The following is a 9,492-nucleotide window of genomic DNA, read 5'->3' as shown; positions in this document are numbered from 1 at the left end:
TTCATATAACTTCCAAATCTGGGAGTTTGATAAACCTAGATTTGGAAGATATGTAGGCCTATGTCATGTGCACTTTATTCATGCATGTCGTATAAGTTATACAGGTGTTGAAACTTTATAAAACAAACTAATAATGATGATTTATATGTTTAAGCTATAGTATTCTATGAGTGTCGTACTCATGCAATGCTATTATTTAACCGTCTAAGCTTTTTGACAGTCGGACGAGTAGGACTTTTTTTTTCTTTATAGTTACCAAACTATGCTTAGCTCAAAATATATGATCACTACTAGTATCTCACTTGGCGTAAGAAAGACCATGAAGACGAACTGGTGAAAGTTCCTTTTCGGGTGGGGCGGTTAGTGGACTTTCACAGTTTATCTTTCTTGACTGGCGAGAACTACTCTTTGACCGTTCCTCATCAGGGATTTCCCTTTTAACAAAGGGGCACCTGCGCATATGATGTAGCATAAACACCGTCCGCATGATCTGACTCGTTATACTTAATTGCTTTGGCTTCAAGTATTTAGCATGTATCCTATATAATATATTTATTTGATTCAAATGCAAGTAAGGCTTTAGGTATTTTAGTCTCAGCTCAAACCAAAGTCAGAAAGTTTGAATCATTTATGTATATGACATGACCATTGACAATACCATAACGTATCAAAGGGGAAAAAGAATTAGGCCTAGGCCTCAAGAAAGAACAGGATTGAATAAAGAAAAATTAAGGACAAAAGGAAAGAAAGACTTTGGCCTTATGCCTGAAGGAGGAAACCGGGTTTAACAATCTATTCGTTTATAGTTTGAATCATGTGATTACCGACGGAGTACAAAACAAGCATAATTGGACGGGAAAGAGAAAAAATGATTATAATGGGTGTACTGAAATGACATGTGAAAGATTAAGCTAAAACTAAAAGACCTACGCATTTACAGCTGTAAGTGTTACGTTTCTCTACGCAACATGTATATAGATGGTCATCTCATGATGGAAGGGCCTTTTGATGACCAATGCTCAAAGTCTATTCGGGCCTTCCCGGAGTCCTTCTTTCTTAAATTTCTTGGTGAGACTGGCTCAAAGTCGAATCCTTCCCATTATTTCTTAAGTTTCTCCTAGTATTAATTTAGTGTGCCGAAACTGAACTGTCAAGAGCCGGGGCCAAGAGATAAAATACCATATAGTGTAGGCCTTCCATCGTTTTACATAAAACGTTTCAACCCTGATCATGCTGATTTTTTGGCATTGTAATGTTTTAACATGTCCACTGAGTATACATTGGAATCAAATTCGGAGCTACCCTGGGAAAAAATTTCAAATAAATGGAAACATTTTGTGCAATAAATGTGTTTATTGATATACGAGCTGTGATTTAATTTGAAACTTCACGTAACTCGTTATTTTCCCCAGATTTGGAAGATGTAGGTTGTTTGGCTTTATATACAGGTATGATCGTTTTAAACCTCATATAACTCGTTATTTTTCCTAGATCCTGTTAACACGCGCACCGCGTCTTCTAGGTCTATCAAATACCATGCATGATTTCATTTTAAACTTCATATAAATCATTATTTTGCCTATTTTGCCTGTTCATGTGCGCACCGTCTACGAATAGGTCTTCCCTATCTAGGCTTATATCAAACACCCAGAATTGGAAGCTCGGATTACTCAGATGTCGTTTGCATGATCAGGCTGGGCATACACACAATTAACACTTGTCTAAAATAATTCCTTCCTTGTTTCTATTATTATAATTATTATAATGTGTATACCTTCTTGTATATTATACATATGCACATCATATTTCTTTACTGATTTCTAACAAACACCACCGTCAAACAAAAACAAAAAATTCAAATTCGGATTTATGCGCGCAAAAGTAACGTTTTCAATTTCCGCGCTTGATTCTTCGAGATGTGTTCAGGAAGGGGTGTGTATGGAGTGTTAGGTGGGTGTGTATGCGGGAGTGGACGTAGAGAGAACAAATAAACAAACCAAAGTCATTATAGAATTATAGGAGAAAGAAAACAAAACACAGATTCCAGATTCAGTTTTATGCGCGCAAAAGTAACATTTTTCATTTTCGCGCTCATAAGGTATTTCGGGGGCAAAATTGTGCAATAAATAGGAGTAGGATCCAAAAGAGAGGTCTTTCGAGGGCAGTTGCTAACAAATGAGGCCTTTCGAGGGAAGACCCCCCCCCCCAAGAGTTCTTTCTGGGCCATATTCTAAAACTTAAGACTTTTCCACAAAATGGTCTTGGGAGCTGGCCTTTTGCGTGAAAACAATAAGAAAATGATGGGTCTTTGGATGTGTAGGCCTATTATATAAGGAAGCACGTTAATACTAATAATATTTGACAAAGAATAACCCCAAATTAAAATTTTACCGAGCAATCGTTCGTACATCAGTGTGTATGGCATGCGGCCGCGCGCGGGGCCCGGCCTTGTCAAGGAAGGTACATCGGTGTATTCTGGCATTTTTGCGTGCTTGGATCACGGTACCATTGATTGAACATAATCACACCCGGCGTTTTCGTGTAAGTGGTAGCTAATATCCGCCGTTAACACGCGGTGCAAAATGGGGCATAAGTCACTGCACAGCACCCCACAAAATATCTCAAAGCTGCATGCTGCTGGCGTTTGTTTTGCTAGTTGTGCGCATTTGTCTTTGAAAAATTTGGCAAATATTTTTTCCCTTAATTGTTTCATTAGGCTATGTCAAAGAAGATCTTCTCTGATTTAATATCTTTTATAGGACTGCAAATATCTTTTATAGGACTGCAAGTTTTAAAAGTTTTGAACATCTCAAACTTTATTTTAAGTGAGTTTGAGCCGGTAAAATGAATGATTCGGTTATAGTTAATTAAATAAAAATACACAAAACTCGCAAGCGCTTTTTTTGACCATATTATATAAATTATTAGGCCATACTGGCCATAATTAATTTAACACTAAAAAGTATGAACTTATATGAAGTAAGTAAACATAATTTGTAAAATAAAATAACACATATAATAGGGCCTAATTGATTCTTTTGTTCATGAAAACATACCTGTAAAAATAAAATACATAGGCCTAAGGATTTAACATAAAAATACATTGATAAGGCCTAAATTTCGGACATATTAAATTAATTATTGTTCGTGAAAATATAGGCTAATATAATGTAAAAAAGTGATGCCGATGATGGGAAACTTGGAATCAACTTTCATTATCCTTATGATTTTGAATAATAATTCAATGGCTTTCCTTCGTCTTTGTGTGCATGGTACGGACTTACAAGCACAAAACATGTTTTAACACGGCCCGCAATTACACATTTTTTGTTGCGCACACTACCCGTCCTCCAACACGCTGGCAAGTAAAGACTTCCGCGAAATCGCCGGGTATGACATGGGTAAATCAATGGCACTGTCACCGTAGCACGCAACGTATCCAATATATTCCATTTCCGGGCCATTCCGTGGTTTGGCTGGCGGTCACGCAGGGGACTTGTCAAGCAATCGTCGGCAGCAAATACCCGCGGTGTAAAAAGGGGCGAAACGCACAGCAGGCCCTGCTCGCTGAAAATGGCCAAAATTGATTTTAAACACTTTATCACATTATCAAGTTATTAAAAGTAGGCTGGAAGTTTTAACAATCAATGGTATTAAGAAAATTAAGACTGCCATATTTTTCTTTATAATTATCTTCATAAAAATTCACGTATAAATTCACTTTAACACGAAAAATGCATGTTGAAAAAATGCATACACATATTAAAATATTTAAAAATATTGTTATAATATCACATCAGCACGGTGCGTTAAAAACCGAACCGTAATCTCTGATCTACACCGGGACGCGGACGGTAGGGGCCTCAATTTATAAAACGCACACACATACCCCCCCCCACACACACAAATTTGTTGAATATTCCCGTGCATTCATTGGAACGAATCCTTGATCGTACAGTCTGCTACCAACACAGGAACACACGACCCTTCTGGTCACATCGATCGTCATGATACATCCACAATCGGGGCCTGAGATTGGAATTCCAGTTTCCTTTCTCACGAAGTAAGGGCTAAGAGTAAAATCTGAGACCATAATACCTAAATGTTTAGGTGAGTTTAGGTATTATGGTCTCAGAGTAAAATTGTACAATTGTGTTTGGGAGTGGCCTTCTCTCTTTTCTCTTTTTCCTCTAGCTATTTTCTTCCATTTCTTGCTTTGTTTATCAAAGCTATCTAGGCCAGCATGCATATATTAGCCTACACTGGCTATCCAGGCTTGTGCATTTGTATGAGCTTGGAACGGTCCATGGTTTTCCATGGATTAGCATGTGTTCCTCACGGACCAACCTGGGTAAACAAACAAACAAACAACCGACATTGCAATGCATTGCATTGCATAGGGGGCGAGATGGCACGTAGGCGAGATGCCGTGTAGGCGAAGTTGCGTGTGGGCGAGGTGTCCTGTTTCCGAATAGTACAGGGAGTGGCACTGCATGATCCATTCCCCGGCCAGGACGCCGATCGATGGTTGCATTCATGCATTTGAATCATCATGGACATGGCCATCATCATGATGATCATGGCGGTATGGGCTGATCATGATTACAGTACTTCTGCAAAGTTAACTGACATGAATGTTCGGTAAGTAAGTAGCTGAGATCCCCTGACATGCCTGCCCTGAGTGACTGAGTAGCTCCGAGTCCCAGTCCCAATTATCACTCTCAGAAGTCAGAACTAAACAATCTAATGAATAATATAAATATACCTGGTGGGATTCCGTCATTTGACTAAAACATGACAGTGGCTTAGCATGGGTACGCACATGTGTTTGCAACTGTTTTATGGGTACATATGCGTATGTGTTTATGGATACGCAGTGTACGCACGCATTGTGTGCAAGTGTTATGGGTACGCACACACGTGTGTGCTAATATTGGTATATGGGTATGCACACACGCAATTGTTTATGGTGCGCACATGCGTTTGCAACTTTGCAAGTGTTTATGGCGCTTTTACGCACATGGCGCATACAGCTCAAATGAGAAGTCACTGCATGCAGCCCATAAATCGTGGCTCTTGAGCCACACACAGTACATAGTGGTGTGTTGGAGCAGGGGTAGCGCTAGGTCGCTTTTTGGGGTCCCGGACCCACCACAATAGAGTTCGGACCCCCTGTTTTTAAATTTTCTGCAAGTTCAGGGGTCCCTGCAGACCCCCAGTTTTTCAATCTAGCGCTATTGCAAACATACTATTTATGCTGCATTTGTGCAACTCGGACTCACCAAACTCTACTCCGGACCCCCTACTTTTTAATTTTCTGCAAGTTCGGGGGTCCCTGCGGACACTGGAGTGTTTAGTTCTAGCGCTACCCCTGTGTTGGAGACTGATTCTGAACTTAAGACTTACGTGAAGTATTTCTCTAGCGTAGCATGTTAGACTTGCCTTAACTTTGCTTTGCTTGTGGGCAAGCACAGCGCTTGAGTAGCACTAGCAAACACTTGGCACCCGCAAAGTGGAACAAACAACTGTGTGCGTAGCCACAAACACTTGCGCAAAAACGTGTGCTTACCCATAAACAGGTACGCGACCGCGTGCATACCCATATTCACTTGCGCGCATATATCCGTAAACACTTGAGTGTAGGCCTATGTAGGCTACCCATAAACGCTTGCAAACAAATTCTATAGAAAAATTATCAAATTCGTATACATCGTGGAACATAGGGCCCTACTCTTTGCGTGGCTGTGCGTAGTAAGTAGTTGTACGCAGATAGCCTCGCTAATATGGATGCGTAGAGTAGCGTTGTACGCATAGACATACCACCTAGACCTATTACTGCCCATCCCTTACCACAGCGGGAGGTGAAGCCCCCTATCCACGGTGATATCGACGGATTGGCGGGGTTACTAGGCGCGGAGAATATCGCATACATGTCTGACGCGCTCGTTTGCGTGATTGCTGCGCCGTTATCGCCGGCGTCAAATGCGACATGTTCCGTAGACGCGAATATATCTGCTTGCTTGCGTCCGGGTATGCGTCCTTGTCAAAGTTGTTGCTAAGCAGTGTTGACTTCACTACGCGAACCAAAGTCATAGGTCTAGGTTCTTGTTTGTCTGGGGTTGTACGTGCGACGTGCGTGTAGTTAGCATGATTAGTCGCGGAGTAACAAGCGTAGTTGAATGTTCCACAATGTACATGAATTTAATATATTATATATTAGTACCGTACAATTTCAATTTCGCCACTTTTGAAGCCAATGTTTGAATCTATTCCTGAACATAATTGACTGATTTATTGCTCACGAAGCCGCAATTCAGTACAACCAATGTCAACCATCCATGAATATTATCATTTTTCATAGTATGAACCAATCAGAGCAAGCGTTAGTAAATTAATAGCCGTGCCTAAATATGGTATAATTGCACTGGCGCGCACTCCACGTAGTATGTGCAGTGCTTTCGGATGCGTTCATTTTTTCTTGCGGGTGGAGGCATTTATATTTGTTTGTATTTTCCAACATTTTAGTGACAATTTTGTTATAAAAAATATAAAAACCACAGGATTTTTTAGTCGTGTATGAAATAAATGCGTATCACTTATTGCTCGAGAAATTGTACAAAATAATGCACTTGTACTGAGATGTTGATGCGTCTTATGCACTCCGCCTTCAGGGCTCGTGCATTAGACACATGAACATCTCAGTACGTACCTGCATTATTTTGTACAATTTCTCTCCCAACAAATGATACACGTTTATTAACCTATAATTAGTTGTATGCTGCAGCAGCATACAAATTAAAAATAGTTGGTATTTTATTAAGAATGCTGATTTTTTAAATACTACCAAGGACTAAAAGTTTGTTCGGCTTATAATTGATGAAAAAAATCATAACATCATGTCTTGAGATAGAATGGTGTGCACGCAGTTGGGTACAGCACTTACCTTAGTTCCATGTTGTGTATTGTGTGACTGGTGCACCCTAATGTGAATTTACGCAAGCGTGAGTTGGGATTTCTTTAGGCCCATGCCATGGCATAGGCCTAACATAGGTGCTGACTCTGGCCTACTCAACGACTAAATTGGGCTAGGACTAAAAAGGTGTTGTTTTTTATATGATTTTTAGCTTGACATGAAGTCATGTTTCTTGTACTTTTGCCAACAGCTAGGTCAGTGTGAACTATTGCAGCAACTTTAGCCACATGCCACAGTTGTGAGGAGAATGTGACTTTACATAGATCTACTCTACAGAGTGAACAAATAGCATAAAGACCTGGTATGTACAACTATAATTTGTAATTTTTATTTGATTTAAGGGCATGCATTTGTAGCTATTTGTTAATACTGTGATTTCATCTAATAAATAAATGGAAGATGCAACAACATGTTTATTTTAGCATTTGTACATCACCTAGTTCATTTTGCCAGATTTTACGTGATGATCAGGACGCCGCAAATACAACATACAAACAAACAGCAGTACCGTAATAGAAATGTTGTTGTGTGCTCTCCATGTGACAATACTGTTTAGCTTAAAAATATTCTTGTAGGCTTACTGTTGCAATGGGCTATTCCAGTTGAAATCCATACAACCCCAACCCCCATGGAATACATGCCCTTTTGCCATGTGTGATTTTTCCACAGTGATGACCTCAATTTCTTTTTGCATGATTGTTATGCCTAAGGCCAATGGAACTTGAATATTAGCTTCCGATTGGATGTTTAAAAAAAAGGATGAGGTCGCTATTTCATTATTCATTATTCGGTCTCTTTTCATTATCCATTATGTCAACAAAATCAATGATTTTATGAACAGCTTTCTCCAAATTTAGGTACCCCACCAGTACCGAAGTATATATTGTTGATGAAAGACCATCTCAAAACTGGTATTAATGCTTAGATCATCTTTACAGACATTTTGCAACAGATTGAGAAAAGATTTGAATTTGTTTTCATAAAATGAAAAGAAATTAGCAATTTTGTAATCACTAGAAACATGATGAGGTAATCCTTAAATTTCCATTATTTACTACATCCTCTACCCCTACAACTAAGAAAAAGTGCTGATTACGATCAGCAGGGGATGTCAGACATTTTGAGAGTTTCAATTTTGATTATTTCCATTTCAATGTTCAGATAATTGACTTTTTTATGAAAATAATGAAAGTTTTGGTCAAATTGAAAAAGTGATGCGGGCGGTCAATAGGAAACTAACAATCGAGTTCCATTAGCCTAATAGCGTACTGAAATACCACGTGAAAGAGTAGTAAGACTAAGCCTGAAGTGCTTACAGTAAAATTTAAGTTTTTATAATTAAAACCTGATATCTCTGGTTTTATTGTGATGGCTGATACATCTCATGCATACATATCATTGAATCAGTGACACCCGGGCAGTGACATATAAACTGTGTGTGTATCTATCGCTATTTGTCTTAAATGTCTCTTTATACAACCAAGCTGCATGAAGCTCAATGACGATCGGCGAGCCAAAACGCATTGATGATAATTAGGGACCGTTCACAACACTTGTAAGAGGGGAGCCTGATGCAAAAAAATTCCGTCACAAAAATTTTTTGGGGCCCCTTGGACCTTTACAGACCTCAAAAATTTCAGGCCCCCCCTTTTTTGACATGAAAATTATGGGTCAACCCCATAGAAAAGCATATAAACTCAATTTTCCCAGGAAAATTTGTGGTCATTTTTTCAGGGCCCCCCTTAGGAGGGTCAAATATTTTCAGGGCCCCCCTTTCCCTTTTTGCATCAGGCCCCCCTAACAAGTGTTTGTGAACGGTACCTTAAAGGCACTGGAATGAAATGGCAATTTTCTTTGTTTTACCGCTCGAAGTTAAAAGGGGACATAATGTGATTAGTGAAAACTATGGAAACAAAGAACCTATGATTGAAATTGTGCATTATTCAGGGGTGTGAGTGAGAGTTCAGATTAAAATCTGAATTAAATTATATGAGGTTTCCAAATTTCAGAATTTTGAGGCTCTTTTATTTGTGGTCACTCACACCCCTGATTATTGCTTTAATCTTCCACACAAGGAGTGTGAATTCCGGGTGTGAATTTCAAATAGGGTTACCTGAATTGGTGACCTATGTCTTCCATAGAGGTGTATAACATGGATTTCAACTGGAATAGCCCAATATTACAAGTATCACAGTATTGTCTTGAATTATTTCATTTTACAGAATATGAACTTGCACGTCTGGAAGAAACTGGTCTACAGCAACAAACAAATACCAGAGACGGATGGCCCGGAAAATTGTGCCCCCAGCATCATCTACTTGAAAGTAGCTCCTGGCAATTGGATTTCGTACCAGAGTGGAAGTCACCTATGACATAGTTGCCCAAGATCAAGTCAACCCACCACGCTAAGTTTGATCTACAATTGGAAATCAGTATAAAGATTATGGTTCTCTTTCCTAAACATTAAACTTTGTTTGTTTTGAATGGGAACGAGCACTGCTAAAAAAGACTTGTAACAA

General features: G+C 39.3%; 1 long non-coding RNA gene across 1 annotated transcript; it reads left to right on the top strand.

Annotated features, from left to right (window-relative positions):
- Positions 1-4,508: 4,508 nt before the first annotated feature.
- Positions 4,509-9,279, top strand: LOC140136494 (uncharacterized). Its single transcript, XR_011856666.1, has 3 exons — positions 4,509-4,641; positions 7,164-7,274; positions 9,196-9,279. It is a non-coding gene; the product is annotated as an uncharacterized lncRNA (long non-coding RNA).
- The last annotated feature ends 213 nt before the right edge of the window (positions 9,280-9,492 follow it).

Source organism: Amphiura filiformis, chromosome 16, assembly GCF_039555335.1.
Source record: "Amphiura filiformis chromosome 16, Afil_fr2py, whole genome shotgun sequence".
Lineage (NCBI taxonomy): Eukaryota > Metazoa > Echinodermata > Ophiuroidea > Amphilepidida > Amphiuridae > Amphiura > Amphiura filiformis.
Note: the sequence above shows the minus strand (reverse complement) of the source record. Positions and strands in the feature narration are given on the sequence as shown.